Source organism: Diabrotica undecimpunctata, chromosome 6 (genome assembly GCF_040954645.1).
Source record: "Diabrotica undecimpunctata isolate CICGRU chromosome 6, icDiaUnde3, whole genome shotgun sequence".
NCBI lineage: Eukaryota > Metazoa > Arthropoda > Insecta > Coleoptera > Chrysomelidae > Diabrotica > Diabrotica undecimpunctata.
The window spans coordinates 140,275,676-140,297,791 of record NC_092808.1 but is presented as its reverse complement, the minus strand read 5'-3'; positions in this window follow the sequence as shown (position 1 = coordinate 140,297,791).

Below are 22,116 nucleotides of genomic sequence, written 5' to 3'. Positions count from 1 at the left end.
GTTGTCATGGAGGATAACGTGTCTTGAAAGACCGCCTACATTATATCATTTATGAGGGTATAGAGAATGGGCATGAGAAAGCTGACAACGTGATGAGTGCCTTAGTTACTCACTCCGGACAACAAGCTCAACTGTGAGACCACTTTAGAGTATTTATTTCTATTTAAGCACAATTAGGATGTTCTTGTTTGTCCTAATCTTTGTTTAGTTTCTTCCTCTGTTGTTGCCTTTTTCGTGATTTTAAATCCCAAGTATTTCAATTTATCCTTTTCTTTGATTGTTACGTTGTCGTCAATCTGTAGATTTTCTATGTCTTCTTCACTTGCAGATAGGTACTCTATGCTCTAATATCTATGCTAGCCTTGGTATATTTTTCTTGTAGTTTCTTCATCATGTAACTATGGTTTTATTGGTCTTGTGTAATCACACTAATATGTAAGTTCGCTAATTGTTGACAGTTTTGCTCAAATCGTGATATACTTTAATATTTTTTTTTAGCTCAATAACTTTCTCTTGAAACTTTGCACCTTTATGTCTATACTCATTCAAGTCATTTTTTTTACATAGTATGTTACATTTTATGTCAAATTTTAAATAATATGTTACGTTTTATGCTAAATGTCACGTTTTATGTCAAACGTCAGATTTTATGTCAAATATCACGTTTTATTTTAGATGTTACGTTTTATGTCGCACGTCATTTAGAAAGAAAAACTGACAGATAACTTAAAAGACGAAAAAGAATAAAACGTGACGTTGACAGATGACAGACGAACAAGAAGAATTGACCAATGACAGACAAAAAGAAGAATTGACGTTGACAGATGACAGATGAAAAAGAATAACTGAGCTCAAAGTCACATTGCAGGATTATGTAGATCTCCCATCAAGATAGCGCTATCTGATGAACAATTTGGAACTTTCGTTATAGAACCAGCATAGAAACACTACTGACGTATGTATATCTTAATTGGTTATTTCGAATGTCATAAAAACGAAATTATGAGATGTACGTAGATTTCGTAAACGTAGCTTCAAATATTCACGAAGCATTTGGACTACAAAGTTCTTAGCAGATACAGATTTTAGTGGCAGTTTAATGTGTTTACAATATTGGTGTACAATATGTTAGTTAACCTTAGAAATGTCTAGAATACGTAAAAATATTTTGTAACACAAACTTAATTTTACTGTGTTACTCGCACAGATTAAATTAAAATAAAATTTGTAGTTAAAAATACGTCACAGAATTATTGTAAAAATCAAGTACTTATGTAATCCCTCGAGGAATAGATAGATTCATGTCTTAAGGAAGTATCCGTAATTATAATATTAAAAAATTTTAAATCCAATGGTTTTAGAAACTTCACATTACCAGTTAAGGTATAAAGATAACCACTAAAACTTAGTTGCCAAAGAAAATATGGTGATATTTGTTGTAGTTATTAATATTCTCAATATTTCTAAACCCTCCTTCTTCGTTACTTAAACCTCTTTTTCAATAAAATATTCACACAAAGCAGTTAGGTGTAATTTTATACAGAAGCTGCAAATTGACGGATCGCAGTTTTAATCAAAAATCCAATTTTGGAATTATTATCCCCTCAAAACCGGAGCCAATAAATCATTTGGATTAAGTTAGGTTGGAATGAGTCACGGGAGCTCTTTCCACAAATTCCCATTTTTATTTTTGTTGTATTTCAATTTGAATAATCCCTTTCTGGAAAACATAATTCAATTACAATAACTAGATTCATAAGCGTAACCTAGCTGGGATTACACTAAAAAAAATACAAAAAGGTTCATACTGTGCAAAAATGTTTAGCAATTTATATATTTACTTGAAATAAACTTATTTCAAAACTATTCCTTTTGTAGTTAGCATGTATTTTCTAATTATTTTTAAGTGTTAAATTAAAATGTACCACAAATGTTGGTTCTTAAGCAGATTTGGTCTCAGATTTTTTATTTAACGCAAATTTATTTTAACTAAATAATTTTCACGCGTTTTTGAAGTTATGCTTCTATACGCGCGGGAAATTTGCACGGGAGTGAATTTGTGAAATCATTACATATGTAAGATATGAGTAAGATATACACAGAAGATATATTTTCTCTTTTTTTCTCTATCGGGAATAAAAATGTTCCTTTTGTATATATATTTAATATTATAATATATTATATACATATAATATTATATATATATATATATATATATATATATATATATATATATATATATATATATATATATATATAATATGTATATATATATATAATATAATATATATTAATATTATTATTTATGTGATATGTTTTGTATTATATATTAAATGTTCATAATTATTTTAGGCTTTTGTATTTTAAAATAATAATTACAATAAATCACTGTATGACCGAGAACTGTCAATTTTGACATACGTTAGTGTCATGTCTAATTGGCAAATTTCTTACTTATTTGGTTTATACGCTGGTATATGTGAGTTCGAATCCCAATATGAATTTCCTTTTTTATTTTTGAAATATTTAAAAACTTCACGTTAGTCGTCACGTTATATACATACGTATATATACGCAAAAATGCTAAATTTTAAAATAAAATGAAAATTTACAACATAAACCGAGTTGTTGGTTTTTTATTTTTATCTTTCACAAATATTTTTTGAAGTTATACTTCTATACACGCGTTCGACGTTGGAAGTTTGTGTGTATTCGTATATATTTATTGAATTGGCAAAATCATTATATATGTAAGATATAGGTAAGAAAGAGACAGAAGATATATTTTCTCTCTCTTTCTCTCTCGAGAATAAAAATGTTTCTTTTGTAAACATATTTAATATTTATTAATATTTTTTTTTTATTAATATTATTATCATGGTAAATTAAACATATTATGCGTTATAAGTTATGTATATTGTCATAGCAAACGATGCACCATATACCTGTATACCTAATTGTTTTTCTCTTACCTATAGCATTACATATGTAATGATTATGCAGATCGACTCCCATATAAATTTGTAATGACGAACGCGTGTATAGAAGTATAACTTCTACCGGTAGTTCCACTGGACTGCCACACCCGTTTTTTTTTTTATTTTTAACGTTTTTTTTACTAATTATGTCATATTTTTGGGGTTAAGAGACTTTTCTTCGCTAAAAAATAATTCTGGCCAAAACAAGTAATTCTGGCTCTATCATAGACTTAATATACAGGTTGTCACAATAAGATTGGTCATAATATATACCGCGATTCATATAGTCCATTAAATTGTTTTTAGGCCGCAATTTTAGTTTTTGGATTTGTTAGAAGAATAAGTATAGGCTGAAGTTCAAGTTTGTAAAGTCGCCACACCTCTTGGGAGCAGGAGGTAAAGGGTTTTCACGCTGTATCTCGTAAACTAGTAACCCTACAAAAAATTATTTGTAAAAAATAAATTGTCTAAAAATTTATTTTTGTTACTTTTTATTGTAAAAGGGAAAATAAAAAAGTTATAAACAAAAATAACTAAAAATTTTGTAACACATTTTTTTTGGCCCTTATAATTTTTTTTCTAGTAACAGAACAATGACAGTACAGTAGAAACAGAAACGGTTGAAACAGAAAACAACGATGCTAGATGGACAGTCCAGCAGAAGGACAAAATTAACACAAAAGCCAAAACATAAAAAATACTGAAAAAAAAAAACCAAAAAAGATAAGAGCTGATAAAAAGCAAACACTAATCATCCAAAACCGCAAAAAAAAACAAGAATACGCACATAGAGGTATGCTAAAAAACTAGATTAAGTAAACAAAGAAAACACCGCACAAGAAACCTAAAAAGAACAAACTAAGTAGAATACCCATGAAAGTGACAATTATCCTAAAATCTGTAGGAAAAACCAAGAAATCTTGCAAAAGTCAGCAGAAAAAAGAATTGGATTATCCAATAAATCTGCTAAGTAGGGAAAGTCAATTGTTATTCAGACAAAACACAGAGAAGGATATCTTGAAATAATCAAGGTCCGCGAATAACATAACACGTATTTCCTATTGTATGTCGCATATGTTCGCGTGTCCACTTGAAAAGACCAAGAAAGAACTACAAGCCTAGTGATGAAACTAAAAGATTACATGAAACCATTAAAATAACCAAAATCCAACAGGAATGGAACGCAAGAGGATTTAAGATGGTAAAAGTAAAAAAAATAATTTCCAAAAAGGAAGAATATATAACAGTAAGAATGATAATAGCTTTTGATGAATTTCTTGATAACAATTGTTTCGCAGATAGTTGAAAAACCACTATAACTAATGTTCTAATAAACTTTTTCTTTTACTAAGTTAAATATTATATTATCGTCCATAACTTTTTTTTATTTAGAATATAATTCAACAAAAAAAGCACTTTTTCACCATGATTTACCCACATTAAACAGATAGTGAAGATATTTCCCTATCAGCTTTAATAACAAGTATATTTATTTTTATTACGACAATATTATTGTTTTCTATAATCTCTTAAAAAGTCACATAGTTCCTTATCCAACAAAATATTTTTATTTTAGTTCACCATCGTACATTCTATATAATTCATTGTTCCTGATTGAAGCAGGAAAACACTTAATAACAAGATTTCCTGTAGTGTAGCCTCTGCTCTTATCCATAAATCGAGTATTCGAAGCAATAATTATATCTCAATCCCGAGGCTTCAGTTAGGTGAAATAGACGCCTGATTAGGTCGTGTATCCGTCTGCTTGCACTTGATCAATGTTTGGTATTCACTTACAGTCGGCAATAAATAGTCCATGCGAACAGTTTTAACTCAAATTAATATCCCAACACTGGCCGCACTTCTAACGGATTTGAATAACAAATGTAATAAATTACACAGTTTGCACAGTAAGACCGACTTGCCCAAACTATTGATGCACTTTATTAGATATATTATTAAAGAGATTTAGACTAAAGAGGCCACAAAGGTGAAACTCGGTGGTTGGCTTTCTTGAACTTGATAATCAGTTTTTATGGCGTAAGTAAAAAAGTAATGAACCACTATACTGAATTTGAAAATGCACGAAATAAAATATAATGATGATATTTTTTATTTAATTTGCATTATTGAATTGCTTCCGGATAAGGCGCCTTAGGCTATGGCTCCACGAGCGACAGATTGTCGCTAGCAGTAGCAGTAAAATGTAGCTCGATAAATGAAAACAACAGCAGTGTACTGAGTGACTCCACGCGCTGTAGATTGTCGCTTCGTTTCGAGACCTAGACGCGTCGTCAAGGTCGTGTCGCGTTCGAATAGTTCCGGACCTATTTTTTAGCAGTAATTTGCAGCGCGTTTGTGGCCCCACTAGCAGTAATTTGTCACTTGTAGCTGTAATTGTCATTTAATCGGATAGTTTTGTTCTTGTTTGTTTATTTCTCTGTGTTTGTTAAGTTGTTTCTTTGTTTTGATAAATACTTAAAAGTTTTTTTATACAATTGTGTCTCAAATCATAACAAAAAATTATAAGTTCTAAGAAAGAAATAAATCCAATATTTTCTTTATCGGTATTCTAGATAACAAAAATCAATGGATGGTTTTTTTTAATCCCAATTAACCGTATTAAACTGTATTGTATAAAAGATGCCATTATTAAACAAGAAAAAGTTGAATAGAGAGAATAAACAGTTTTTATTGATTTCCCGAAAATCTATTTTTTGGATTTCCTTCTTCGAACTGGTGATTCATTTCTATATAAGTGGTTGTCTAATCATGTCATATAAATAAAATTTTAATAATTATTGTTTATAGTAAAATTTTATTATCCTTCAGTACTAATGTTTCGTTTTCGATAGAAATGTACTTGTATTTGTATATATATATATATATATATATATATATATATATATATATATATATATATGTACTTGTAATTTTAGGTACTTGTCTGCGGTTTCGTTTCTTAGAGAATTATTCCAAGGTATCTTCTTGATCTTCACTTCTGCTTTTATTTCATTGCTTTATCAGTTTGTATACTTCTTACTTCCATTATTTCTTGTTATTCCCCTTACTTGTTTGCCACCGTTTAAGAGTGCTTTTTTAAGTTATTGTTACGCTTGGTCTAAGTCACAGTTCTGTATTAAAGAGCACAGTGTGCCCTCTTGCATATTTATTCACGTAGCTTTTTAAACTTATTTGTAAACTTCTTTTGTAAACAGTTTGCTTCAAGCTCTAGCAAGAAGTGTGACTACCTAACTTGACTTACTTACTTAATCAGTAGAACCCATTTGTACCTTTCGGTGTTGGGCCGTTTACAATACAATTCATTAAATTACAATATTTAACAGTCTTCTGAGGTGTCCTAGATCTTAACGAACTTTCTCCATTCCTTCCTATTGGATGCCATCTGTGTTGCTTCCTGCCAAGTCTTACCCTTACTCTGCAGTATCTGCGAGATGTCACTGTTCCATTCTTTAATGGGTCTTCCTCTTCTGTTCTTCCCTATTGGTTTGTCGTCCCACACTCTTTCTCTTATTTCTTCATTTCTGATTCTTTCAGTTCTTTTTACTCCTATCGTTCTTCTGAGGTATTTCATCTCTGCTGCCTCAATTCTGCTCTGATGTCTTTTGTTAATATCCAAATTTCTGCTCCATATGTCACTGTAGGTCTATATATTGTTTTGTATATTGTCATCTTGGTATTTGTCGATATTTCTTTGTTATTAAGGAATCCTCTATTTAGTGCTTGGAATAGTTTTCATGTGTTTTCCATTCTTTTGTTAAGATCATCCTCGATGTCTCCTTTGTTGTTGACTACTGTTCCTAAGTAATTGTATGAATTTGTCTGTATTATTTTTTGTTGGTCTATCATTACTTCTATTTGATCTTCCGTCCCTTGTTTCCTTGATATTTTCATTATTTGAGTCTTCTCTTTGTTTACGTTTAAGTTGTATTTGCTTGCTTCTAGGTTCCATTTCTCTAAGTTGTATTTCAGTTTTTCTGCAGTTTCCGCAATTAATACTATGTCGTCTGCAAATATACACATCTCAGCATTTATCATTTGCATTTTGTTCCAACCGATGCAGTATTTCTTGAATGTTTTCTTACATTCTTTCACTCATCTCATCTATTACATTTATGAATAGTACTGGGCTGAGACTTCCCCCTTGTCTAACTCCTTGGGTTGTTTCAAATGGTTCTGACTGTATATTTAACATTCTTACTGTATTTGTTGTTTTCATGCATATACTCTTTGTTGCTTCTATCAGTTCTTCACTTACTTGTTTCTTTTTTAGGCTTTCCCATATATCTTTTCTTTTGACTGAGTCGAATGCTTTTTCCATGTCTATAAAGCTCAGATGTATTTCTTTATTTTTCTTTAAGGCTTTTTCTATTACTTGTTACATGGTGAATATATGGTCTTGTGTGTTGTGTCCTTTCCTGAATCCACTTTGTACATCCTCTAATTTATGTTCTATTTCTTTTCTAATTTTCCTTTCTATTATGGTTTCGTATACTTTTGCTGCTACACATAGTAGTGATATACCTCTATAGTTCCTACAGTCTCTTGTGTTTCCTTTCTTGTTTATAGGTATAATTACTGCATTTGTCCATTTTCTGGGTATTACTTTTCTCTTCCATATTAGGTTATATATGTATAACAATTTTTCTTTTGCTTTTACTCCTATATATTTCATCATTTCTGGTGCTACTTCATCGCTTCCTGGTGTTTTTCCAATCTTTATCTTTCTTATTGCTTCTTCCAGTTCTTCTTTTTCTATAGTTTCTGGATTTTCCGTGTTTCTCATGGATACTCTCCTGTTGTGGCTTTCCTTCTCCATTGTATTCGCTTGATTTCCATTCAGTATCAGCTGAAAATGTTCCCTCCATCTTTCCATTATTGTCTTATCGTCGTTTATTATTGTTCCTTCCTTGTTCATTATTTGTTTCAGTTTCGTTTCTTTGTTGCTTCTTAGGTTTTTCAGTGTTCTGTAAAATAATTTTACGTTTTCTTTGCTGTTTTCTTTCATTTTTCCCCGAATTTTCCCCAACTTTTCTTTTTCTCTTTCTTAACTATCTCTTTAACTTTTGTTCTTTGTCTCTTATAATTTTCATGCCTGACTTGACAATGGCAAGTATATGGGTTATTGCCACAACCACATTTATTAAACGCGGAGTCAAACCCGGAAATCCACAGGAAGTACATATAGCTTCTGCCCAAATTTCAAGTGATTCCTCCATGGAACTATTTCTTCAGAACCAGTTAAATTTGTTTAGATGACCTACTCAATAAAAACAGAAAGATTCTATGCAATGACGTGAATATTAATTACGCTGTTGCTTGTGCTACCCAATTATCCTTAGCAAAATATTCGGATTGTATGATTTTAACAATGCACGTTCATTTTCCTACAAGAATTACTAAAACAACATCTACCAGATTTGACTATATTGTCTCAGATTTCTCACCCCTTGATGTACGCTCTACAATTATTAATGAAGGACAATCTAATCATTAATCATAAAGAAGTAAATACCAAGTTTAACACTCTTATCAACCAATCGTCGCCAACCCAACGTTTAGGTAGGATTTTGTCCGCTCAGAACTTTCGTAAATTCTAAAATTGTTGCTTGACTTCTGGGTGGAACTTTTTCTCTGTGGACGTAGATTATAATTTCAGTGATTTTTTAGATAGGCTTGTCTGTATTTTCAATAAGGCATTTCCTTTAATAACAATTAAGTCAAAACATTACAAACCCTGGATTACCAAAGGATCCGCATATTAGCCTGGAATATGCGTTCACTATTGTACATCAAGAAATTTGCTATTAACGTCTTTGTCACTGAATATATCTCTAAGTACAAGACTAGTGAGGAAAAGGTTGCATGAAACCACAGAAATAACCAAAATCCCACAGAAATTAAATGAAAGTGAAATTAAGATGATAAAAGTCTTGATAAAACATAATCTCCAAAAAGGAAGAATATATAATAATATATAAAAATAATAGTACCTTTTGTTAACTTTCTGGATAACAATTGTTTCACAAATAGTTGAAAAACCACTATAATTAACGTTCTAATAAATTTTTCTTTTACTGACTTAAAAATTATATTATTATCCATATTTTTGTTTAATTTATAATATAATTCAACAAGAACGCACTTGTACACAGTGATTTAAACACATTAAACAGATAGTGAATGTATTTCCATATCATTGTCCGTATTTTCAATTTGTTAAATTTGTTGTCTTTGTTACTGAATATATCTCTAAGTACAAAGGAACCTATCTAAAACTTATTAAAACGTCTAAAAAAATGTATCAGAATCATCTGAAAAGCTCTAAAAATGTTGCAAGAGAAACTTGATCTATAATAAACATGCTTCGAAATAGACCTAACACAAGTCAAATATTTTTTCGTTCAAACCCTGGAAATAAAAATGAATACTTCGTTAATGCAAGTAAAAATATAACATTAAATATTTTGCCACAAGATCCTATTTACTATCTCCCCAATTCAAAAAAGTTCTCGAATTCATTCTTTATAAGACCAGTTGATAAATCTGAACTGATCCAAACAATCAATAGTATCCAAAGCAAATCTTCCTGCAGTATTGATGGACTATCCATAAAAAATTTCTTAAATCTCCCAAAAAATGTTTTGAAAGTCCTGGTGTCACTAATTAACGATTCCTTTAAAAAAGGGTTATGTCTAGAGTGCCAAAGATAGCCATTATTATTTATCTTCATAAGGGTGGTGAAAAATCGAATGTCTGCAACTATATACCTATTGATTGTGTAAATTACGAAATGTCTACGGAATTCGAGGTATTTCTTTTAATTGGTTCCAATCTTACTTGAGAAATAGCAAACAACTAGTTAAAGCTAATGATACAGATTCGAGTCACAAAAGCATTGTATGTGAAGTACTACAAGGTTCAGTATAGGGTCCTCTACTTTTCATTATCTTTATAAATGACATCATTAACTTAAAAATCGATGGAAAAATTTTTCTTTTTGCTGATGATACCCGTATTACCTAGAGGAACTATTATACTGCAACTCTTCATGCAACTATAACTTCTGATCTACTTAAAATAAAATCCTGGTCTGACTCTAAAATTTAATTTTTTTTAACGTGGATAAGACAGTAGCACTATCCTATAAAGGAGCTATTCAACTCTTGCTTCTTAATAACAGCCAGATCACTATCGTTGATTCTGATAAATTTCTTGGTATTTTTATAGATAACAAACTTAAATAGTCCCGTTATGTCGATTTGTTAAGCAAGAAACTAACCTCAGCCTGCTATGCAATAAGATCTGTTTCGAAGGAAATCAATTTAGCATCTTTCAAAATAACATAGTTTTCTTTGTTCGAGAATCATCTTCGATATGGCCTTCCTTTCTGGGATTCTAGTACAGCTGCCCAATCTGATGTTATGTTTAAATTACAAAAAAGAGCAATACGTTATCTTTTTGGCCCCAGCAGAATAACATATTGCAGAAGCTACTTCAGAAATCACGGGATTTTAACTCTTTTCTCTTTATATATTTTGGAAACTGTTTGCTTAATTCGTAAACACCTACATGTTTTTTCAGCAAGGCCTAATCATGACTACTCCACCAGAAATTCAACTTTTGATGTGTGATGTGATGCGATCCCGCCCACCGAGTTAGTAAAGAAATCTATATTATATTTGGCAAAAAAATTATACAACAATCTCCCTTTGCAACTTAAATCGACAACTTCTTTCATTAAGTTTCGTAAATTGACAACAGCCTATCTATATCTAAAAGACACTGTAGTCAGTGGAAGATCTTTTTAATGAATAGCTAAAAAATTACAGTACGTTTCGGTACAAGCAAATAAATTATTTTTATATATAGTAGCGGACCAACTCGACATCGAGTTTTGATGTAAGTTTTGCTGATATTTAAGAGGGGCGGAGTCTAACGATCCATCGTTTCCGTCGCCTGGTGTAAATGTTCCAAAAATCCTAAAAATAAACTGTATCGACGCCAATTTTTTTAAATTGAAAATCGATAGAGTAGTTTTTTAGGATTTTCAGGAAGATTTACATTAGGAAACGGAAACAATATGATTGTTAGACTCCGCCCTTATTAAATAAAAAATGGAAGTAAAACCGGAAGTAACTTTTTTCTTTGCATATTTTAGATTGTAAAATGCCACGTTTAAGAAAAAGAAGTAGGTTTGATCCACCTAGACTAAAAACGTCGTATTTGACGAAATATTCCGTGATATTTAGTAATTTTCTTATTCTTGTGTGATTGATTGTGATTGTATTGAACTAACTTTGATTGACTTTAATTTTTGAACTTAAATGAATTAATAAATATTTTGTACTTGAAATTCGAAGTTGGTTTTTTTGTTTGCAATTTGGTTAGTTTAGTTTAGGTTAGGTTAGGTTAGGCTGGGATATCTTACCGGAAGTAAATACTTCCGGTTTCATAATTCTGAATTCAATCAGTAAGTATAAGAAAAAAGTAGACGCGGGCATATTTTAAAAATCCTGTAAAATTCCTATACTTTACTATAGGAAAAATTCATTTTATGGCCGCCATTTTTAAACCGGTTCGAATTTTTTAAATTTTAAACCTTAGGGGGAATCTACTCAACAATCTGTTTAATTATTTAAACAAATTATTCTCCTATCTATTACCATTTAGGAGGAGTATTGCGCACAAGAAAAAGGCTTAGCCTTTTAGTATATAATTTTTAAAATACATTGAAAATTAAGACTTTAAATTTTGAAGAATGAAAGCTGTAAAATTCCTATACTTACTATAGGAAAAATTTATTTTATGGCCGCCATTTTTAAACCAGTTCGAATTTTTTAAATTTTAAACCTTAGGGGGAATCTACTCAACAATCTGTTTAATTATTCAAAAAAATTATTCTCCTATCTATCACCGTTTAGGAGGAGTATTGCACACAAGAAAAGGGCTTAGCCTTTTAGTATATAAGATTTGGGTATCACATGTAGCAACATAAACTTATTTAGTTAAATTTTACAATGGATTGTATATTTTACTATCTTTCATTTTGTAATATTGACGATTTATGTAATTTAAGTAACATTTTAAATTGCTATTGTTATTTTTTTTTTACTTTTTGTAAGCTTTGTTCATAAAATTGTACAATTTTCAGTGACAATAAAGCATATTTCTATTCTATTCTAAGTGTTATATGTATAGATAATAATTATATTGATTAATTAAACTCTCTCACTTGATGTATATTGTCTAAAAAATGTAACCATAATAGCAGAATTTTTACTCTTGAGTAATTATATTTTCTGTTTGGCGTCACGTTATAATTGTTAATCTTGATCCATAGTATTTCACTGTTTTTATGTAGATAACTATTATAAAATTGTTCGTTTAGAAAAATATAGTCTATTTTTTATTTTCGGTAATATCATAATCTATCTACAAAATAAAGTAAGCTCAGAGACTAATGGAGTTCGCTGGTCATCGCAAGACCGCTCCTATTTTTGCGGCTAGGTAAGTCTTGCCATTTATTCTACTACCGCCTAACTGCAACGTATTGTTTTCCGAAGTGTCGGTAGGAACGCCAAGGCTAAAATTGAAATTTATAGATTAGAACTGTATATTTGTTCTTTTTCTACTAAGCGGATACAGGTGTGTTCAATGGAGACCAATAAAAGGTATTTGCTTCTCCTGGCGGACAATAAAATTTTGTTAGAGAAGTATTTAATGGAAATTTAAGTACGTATTTCTTATTTACCAAGAAATCTTAATATTTATTAAAAATTAATTAAAAAAAGTCGTTGATATATCAATCAGGTTTCTCCTTTTTGATATGATTAAAATAGATTCAATTTTTGGTAATTGCATCAGTAAAGCTAGTTAGATTAGTCTGATATTTAAACAGTGGAGTGTGGTTTATTTTTTATTTACTTTACAATCTATTAATTTTTTCCTATGCCATACGCCAAGGCATTTGACCGTTGTCAGCACCAGAAGATGGTCACCGCACTACAAAGAGTAGGATTGGATGAGAAGGACATTCGGATCATCATGAATTTATACTGGAACCAGCGTGCTCAAGCCAAGGTCGAAGACCAGCTGACCGACCAAGTGAAGATCATGCGAGAAGTAAGGCAAAGATGTGTGCTATCGCCGACTCTTTTCAATATATACTCTGAGGAGATTTTTAATGAAGCCCCCACAAACCTAGACATGGGAATTCGAGTGAACGGTGAATACATCAATAATATCCGCTACGCCGATGACACTGTGTTACTAGTAACCAGCCTAAACGATCTGCAGGCCTTACTAGACCGAGTGCGAACTGTGAGCGTAACATACGGACTGAGCGTAATATTAAGAAAACTAAATTCATGGTTGTCAGCCGTACAAATTTAGATCCCGGGGCACTAATGGCAGGTAGCAAAGAGATCCAGAGAGTCGACAGATTCTCTTACCTCGGAACTACCCTCAACGTACAATGGGACTACGCTCAAGAGATTAGATCCAAAATTAAAATGGCACGGTCTACATTTATTAAGTTGAGATCCTTGCTGTGCTGCAGTGATCTCAGTTTGGGAACCAAGATGCGGATAGTGAGGTGCTACGTTCTTCCAGTGTTACTATATGGAGTTGAAGCCTGGACACTGACGCAAGCCACTGAAAAACGAATCAAAGCCTTCGAGATGTGGATATACAGAAGGATACTAAAAATATCTTATGTGGACCATGTCACCAACGTTGAGGTCCTACATCGCATGACAAAAGAAAAAGAAGTGCTTAATTTAATTAAACAACGTAAGCTTGTGTACCTCGGCCACGTGATGCGGAACGAAGAAAAATATCGAATTCTTCAACTCGTTATGCAAAGTAAAGTATTTGGCAGAAGAGAACCGGGACGCCGTCGTATCTCGTGGTTGAAAAATCTCCGACAATGGTTTGGGATGACCTCAGCGGAGCTGTTTCGCAGAGCAGTCAACAAAACCATGATAGCCTTGATGATCGCCAACATCCGGACCGGATAAGGCACTGAAGAAGAAGAATTTTTTCCTGCTGGGCTATAGTTTTCCCGTATTTCTCATTAAAAAAACTGATTCTTTGACATAAATTTCAAACCATCGAATATACAATGTATACAATTTATTTGGTACGCCTCTGGGCTATGTATAAAATTCCGTTGAGTTTCTGTTTATGTTGTGATGTAAGCGTCTGGATACATCGAAGAAAAATCCTACTGCAATTTCAACTGCGTAATAAAAATATGATCATATTCTACGTTTTAGATCTGTATTTTTCAAACCAAAAAAATTATTCAAGATCGAATTCCCCTAAAGTGTCGATAAAAAGAATTCCGATTTGCTAGTCTCTTTGACTTGTAGAGGGGTAAGAGAAAAAGGAAGTAGAGTAATAGAGTACTAATCAGCATCAGTAGTAGTAGTAGTAGTTCGACTCGAGCGGTAGAACAGCGAACAGTGCAGACGTGTTTTGGTGGGAGCAACTAACCTGCTGTCAACGGAGCTTATTAGCTCCCGGTGCATAAGACACCGTGAAATAGTGCGCAGGCACTTTCTTGTTATCAAAGCGAAGAGCGGATCCGAGGCTGTTTTTAGTTAAACCGCCGGGGAGCTGTCTTTATAGGCTCCCCGCGGAGGCTATAATAGCTTCCCGTTTGCGAAGATTAACGGGTTCACCTCAGTGTGTCGTAAGGATGATACTGACACTGTAAGGCTTTGACATTTGACAAAGTCGGACAGAAACGGTCCCTGCTCCTGAGTTGAGAGAAACTTCAAGAGGATCCCTCCCTGTGAACACAGGGAGAGAACAACCGCGCAGGTTCCTGGGACGGCACCCAGTAAACCGTTATGGCAGCGGTCAGACAGCGAAAAAAAAAAAGAATTTTCTATATATTTATGAACCTTTTGTTCACTTCCTTACGGCACTATGAGTGGCAGGTGAACTGAGATTTAAAACTAAAATCAGGGTAAAATCAGTAGTAGCTTTAAAAACTAATTATTGTTGTTTATTGTGATTGTGCTATGCCAAAGCAACTAAATAGTCTGTAGAAAGCTGATAAGCTTTCATATAAGATAGATTATTTTAAACAAGAAATAATGGCGGAAAGTTTTTACTATTATTGCTCTAAAAGAGGTAAGTTTAAAATTTAGGATATATAATTTTGTATTAAAATGCCTTCTTATCTATTTTATTGTGTTGCAGTAGTCTTAAAACTAAGTGTATAATTTACTGTTATATAATAGTTTGACAAATAGTTGACATTTTAAAAATTCCTCACTTACTAACTATTCTGATGTTTCAGCAATGCTGTGGGGTTCTGACGTCGTAAATCTTGAATGACGTGCACGCATTTTAATATGAAAAATACTATACTTTTTCTCATGTAATGTTGCAGTATTTCCATTAAAATGGAATTATACAATTGGTTGACTTTAAGTGGCCAATTTGGGTTTTTATTTTTACTATAATATATGTAAATGAATTATAACAAGTGGTTTCAGTTACTCTCAGTCACCTCAGGTTTTTCCACGCTTCTTCAGTTTGGTTTAGCGTAGCTTAACATATTTGAACAGAATTAGTGTAGCTTACGTCAACATTATTTGTATAAAATATAGCTACATCATATTTTAGTACAATGTCAGTAGCCCATGTATCAGAAAAGATTGGTAGAACTTTATTGTTGTCAATAATATTGTGACATAGAGATATCTGAAGCATTTCTTCCTTAAAGAACTTTGTGGCTTGATGTATAGAAACCACATTTTTAAATCAGGCTTAGTTTTAAATCTTTTGCTCAGGAGAGTAATATCTTCAATATTCCAGTATATGCTGGTTTTGCTAGACGCGTATCTTACTCTATTCTTCCAGTGTTTTTTGGTTCATGTTGTAAAACTGGTTAATTGGCATGATAATTTCATACACATTATATTTTTCTTATTTTATCCACTGTTGCTTGATGTCTATGGGGCTTAAATTTTCCATAGTATAGTAAAATTGTTCTTTTACTATTATTAAATCAATATGTAATCGGTTACCGAAAAATATATAGTAATGTGCCAAACAAATTTTTAATACTATCAATCACTTCAATTTTCACTTGTATTTGGTGCTTGTACTCCTCTCAAATTTCTCGTTTGAAGCCACAATGCTTGCATCACTGCTGTTTTCCCATTACATAATCACATTTCACAAGTAATAATATGGTTGCAATCTAAAACTGCTTGTCGCCCTTCAACTAGGAGTCTTTTAAATTCCCTATCAAATTTACAATATTAACAAAACGATATCCCTATTTCATCCGCCATATTTCAAAATAAGTGCTGCCACCTGTAATCGTTTGAGAACGCGAATTGAAGAAGTTATCTAAATTTGAAGTAGAATGGTTTAGAGCCACCCGATAATTGAATATTGTATGTCCGTATTGGTTTCATGGTGACTCTGTAAATGAAGACGTTTTCCAGTTTACTTTTAGATTTCTGGTTAATGAGCCATTGCACCTCTCCAAGCTTATTATCGATTCGTCCCTTTTTCTTTTGTTTCTAACTCTTTCTCGTTAGTTTTGTAAAAGTTATATATGTGTAGATTTAGTTGGATTAACGTTTATCGGACATTGTGTAATCCATTCTTTCAGGTTTTTAGATGACCTTTTATCACAAAATTTAATCACATAATTTCATTAAATACATTATAAAAACGACTCATCTTGTCTTCAGCTTTTTTAATAATGTAGGAAGGACTAACTCTACTAATTCCTAGAACTTTTTATATAGCAATTCATATAAAGTTCTTGTATATTTCTGTACAATAACAAGTTTAACGAAAAAATGTTCACAAAGCTTATATGTGATCTTGATAGATATATTTTAATAAATTTATTTGTGCAGTGAAGCATTAAATATAACTTAAAGTAGAGGCCAATTTATTAAATTTCACTAACTGTGACCATAGAAGCTTACGCTCTTTTATGATTTTAACATTGGTACAAAGCGTTTGTTATAACATATGCAAAAAATTCTCAATACTACGCCTGCCGATTTAAACCTTTATCATAATATACATCCCTTTATCAATAAGACTACAAAGAAAACGACATTTTTTATTATACTCCCACTTTAAGTGCGAAATCCTTATGCTTCAGTTAATTTAAATGGGCTTTGTCTAATAGTTGTCCACTCACGTGTCGAATGTGTACCATAGAATTAAGTTAATAGGTGGAAAATTTCCGCATATTTGCATATAAACTTCGTCCCCGTTTAGGTCTAGTGATGAAGGAAATTCGTTGTAAAATTATTTCAGCGGAGCGTTATAAACTAAAAATATAATTTAGTCTAATAAAGTGCTGAAGGTTTGTCGTTTTTTTATATGTTTAATATGGGGTAAGATAAATGTAAATGAAAAAACTTTGATTATTAATATAAATAATTCTTAAGAGTTTAACATGATTTTTTAATTTTGATGGAAATCTCAGAATTTTGATCTTATAATTTGTTTAACATCAGAAATTTCGATGAGCAGTGAGAACGAAGACCGAAAGATTGTCAAAAACAGCCGTAGATAGTCAAATGTAGGGTGCAAACCATGCAGACGATGTAGCCATCATTAGTAGGATTAAGCCACTACTAATGGAAGTGTTCAAATAAATTGATCCTGAAGCAAGAAAAAGAGGTCTCAAAATAAACGAAGCAAAAACGAAGTATATGACAGTCAAAAGAATAACTGACAATGAAAATAATATCACAATAGATAACTATACTATCGAACGAGTGGATGTCCTTACATATCTCGGCACAGAAATCAATCAGAAGAACTCCGTAAGTAGCGAAATTAATGCACGTATTTCTAGCGGGAATCGTACATACTATGCTAATAAAAGATTGATGACATCAAAATTATTAGACTGATTAGACCCGTAGTAACCTATGGATGTGAAACTTGGGTAATGACGAAAAAAGATGAAGCCAAACTCAGGACATTTGAGAGAAAAATACTGAGGAAAGTATATGGCCCGGTACAAGAGGAAGATGGCACATGGAGAATCAGGAGAAACGACGAAGTTAGTGAGTTAAATGAAGGTTATGACATTGTAAGATTTGTGAAAAGTCAAAGACTGTCATGGCTGGGACATGTGCAGAGACAAAACGATGTAAAAACAACAAAGAAAATGTTACAATGAAAGCCCATAGGAAGGCGAAAAAAAGGAAGGCCCAGAACGAGACGGTTGGATGACGTGGAAGACGACCTGAAAACAATGAACATAAGACAATGGAGAAGAAGGGCACAAGAGAGATCTGAATGGAAGGACGTAGCCAGACAGGCAAAGACCCATCCAGGGTTATGATGCCAAAAGAAGAAGAAGAAGGGTGCAAGACCAAAAGGAAAGGCACGGAAAAAGTAAGAGGATAAAGTGGCAGTGGACGCGCAAAATTTGATTGACATGAGAACCTAGATAAGATCGATGCGGGACCAGCAAGGTTGCAAGAATAGTTTGGAGGCGGTTAAGGCTCGATTTTGGCTTTAGTGCAATTAAAGAGAGAGATATGTACCCACAAACTGCAGTAATTTTATAAAAAGATAAAATCATTCGATTTCAAAAGGACACTTAAATAAGAATTAGATATTCTTCGCTTACTTATCTAATTACATTTTCTTTTCATTTCTTATCAATACTTGACATTACCGCCGGATATCACTTTATTTCAATATCATTGATTGGCAGCAAACAAAGTCTTTTGACAGCTTTCTTAACTATTCCAAAAGAAGTTCTAATAGTACAAACTCATATTAAATTATATTACCATTAAATAAATATTACCATTGATACTCGGATATATCGGTAATACGTCCCATTTTAATGCAGGGGTACATTATTACCATCAAACAATCTATCTATCTAATTAGCCTTCTTCGGTCCATCTTTGGACATAGGCCTCTCCAATCTTTTGGTTTATATTCCCACGGTCTCCAACTTATTAGAATTTTGTTCCATCGGTCTTCTTTTTGTCTTATATTGTGTCTGGCAAATCTCCAATTCAATTTTGCAACTACTTGTCTAACATCCCTTACTTTTGATTTTTCTCTTATCCACTCGTTTCTATTTTTATCCATTAGTCTTTGTATTGTATACTTTGGTCGTAAGATGCTGTGGATATATTTTTTTTTAAATGTAGCTTAGTTTGCCAAATGCCGCCCATGCCAGTCTAACTCGTCTTTTTATCTCTGCTGTTTGGTTTTCCTTCTTTTTCTTTTTATTAAGAGTAAGAGTTCCTTCTTTAATAAAAAGTAGGGAAAAAAGGTTTATTAACTTTGAAAGATATTACAAAAAGTTACTGGGAGGCTTGTATAAAAGCAAAAAGCTTTAATGATTTTGTAAATAACGTGATCTTCGCATGGTTTGACAATATTTGATGTAAAATTGATATGATTTTATAGTATTACTATATCTAAATCCAGAATATTGTTTTGAAATAATGTGAGAAATGACAGATAGATTTATCAACTATCAAAGAAAAAATGACAATATTTTATACATCAAAACGGTTGATGGTTTTTATACTTTTTATTGATAATTGGATTGAACTTACCGACTAAAAGTGGCTATAAATCAAACGGTACACAACAAAACACCTAAAATTTTTTCATCTATCCTTATTCCAAAAAAAAAATACTTTTCTTACAACAAACTTAGCCCAGCTCCTGCCACCTACTTTTTTAGTTAACCGAACTTTCCAAAAATTCAAACCAGAGTGAGAGCTAAATGCTAACCGGATAAGCATGTCTGCCAAAATTGCCGCTTTGAGTCGCTGTTTAATACCAACTTAGAAATAAAAAATTAAGAATATTAATCGAATATTGATTTAAAAATTTTATTTAAAAGTGATTAAAGAATTATTAAAGTGACCGACTCGTTACAAATTTATCAAGCGATTTTCAAGTTTATTCAAAAAAATTCCTTATCAAACGTACTTTATAACTTATAAAAAGCAACAAGAACACCGATACAATTTATTTAATATACTTAATAAACATTTTTGTAATGGATTATGTATATTGTGGATTTGTAACAGGATTTAAGAATTACTATAATATTTGGAGGATGTATTTAGATAAAACTGAAATGTATAGCAAAAGTAAAAAATTGAATTTATTTATCAGTTATTTTTATTATAAAAAGTAATGAGTCATAAGTCAGCTTTTCGTAATTAAAATTTTATCTAATAAATTCATACATTGTGACTTTTTTTTCGAAAGTATTTAAAAAATGTATTTCGATCAAAAAATGCTCATTTATATTTCATTCGCTTTCGCAAATCTTGACTTAAGCTCGAGATTTATAATTTTCTAAATAAAATATTTCATATTCTTCACATGCTTGCATTCCGCATTGCGACACTGCTTAACTATGTAAAAAGCAAGCAACACTTTCTCGTTTTACCTAATAACTTAAAAGGAAAATATTTTACATTCCTTTAGACACTATAACAAAATACGCTCTGAAATTTAGACGGCAATCCTTAAGGAGCCATTCCCTACGCTCCATAATTTCTAATTCAAATTCCCCTTCTCATGAAGCATGAGCGTTCACTTGTTTCTGTTATTTTACCTTAATCTTATCATACTGCGAATTACTCTCGTTTTCCCTGCCGACCCACTTTTCGAGCCCTAGGACTGGCTATTCTCATTGACGTATTCAAAAACAGGTGAACTTGTATTAATAAAATACACTAGTTGGCTAATTGGTATTTATCTTCAAGTTCAACTTCTTTAAGATAGTAACAGCCTATTTACCTCAAATTGGTTTTTTTATTTATTTACTAGTACTAACAGAACTATAGTACATTTCAGATGTCCGTGCAGTAAAGGAATATGCAGTTTTCGTTTGAAAACCAGTATTTAATCAGCTTCATGGTAATAAGGGTTTTAAAGAGTCTCCTAGAGAATAGTTAATCAGCTTATACTGGTTTTATTTCCAAGTGTAAAACGTAATGAATCTATTTTAACCAACTCTGGATTATTCCCAATAAAATAGTTTCTGTTTAATTTACATTTTCAGGTGAAAGACGGAAACCCCCCTATTATTATCTAACCATACAAAAGGCTGCTTATCAGCCTCATATGCCTATCAGCCTAGGTACCTCATATGCTGCTTCAGTACCCGCCGAGTGGGTGTTGGTACCAGTTGAGGGGTGAGTCCAAATGGATGAATGGAAACATCCTTTTTATCCTTATTTAGTAAAACATAATACAAAATTCCCTGTTATTTTGTTTGTGGCTGGTCACAGTACCTAGACATCTTATCAATTCTACAACTGGCTGATATTTCTGTATTTAAACCACTTAAAACATATTAAAAAAAAGATGTATTGAAATGGAGGAGACAACATAGCTCCGAAGTAATGACACAAGATATAGTGGCAGGTGTTTTAAAAACACTGATTGATATAATTTAAAACCAGAGGTTTCAACTTACTTGATTTCAGTTATTTTATATATCTAAAAGAGACTCACGATTCGATTTCACTTAGCCATGTACTAATGCTAGCGGCTTAGATGGTCAAAAATTATAAGGGTGGATCAAATTCAGTAAAAACCTGGCAAGCAATTTATACTTTCAGTTACAAGTAGAGTTCAGTAAAATTGTAAAATAGATTTTTTATCACCTTAAATTTTAAACTAGCAGAATTATTGAAAATCTCATAGAGGATAGTTGAAGGGTAAAAAAATACTTGGTAAGTACAAATCTAGCACAAGGCTGTAATGTTTTGTATTTCTGAAAAGTTTTTTTTTATTCAGCTGGCGTAAATGTGTAGCTGGTGTAGTTGGTTAACATTTAGTAAACACTTACCAGAACAGTTTATTATTTTACTTAAACAGAGTACAGTAAAATTATATAAAACAAATTTCTTTACCCTAAATTTTAACCTACCAGAAAGATTGACATCCCACAAGGGTAACTTAAGGGGTAAAAGTTACTAGAGTGGAAATAAATTCGTAAAAACCTAGTAGAACACTGTGGTATTTTAACAATATTTTTTTTTATTTTGCTAGCTCGAATATTAAACTAGCGGAAACGTTTCCAAATACAATTGATTTAGGGGTAGAAAATTAT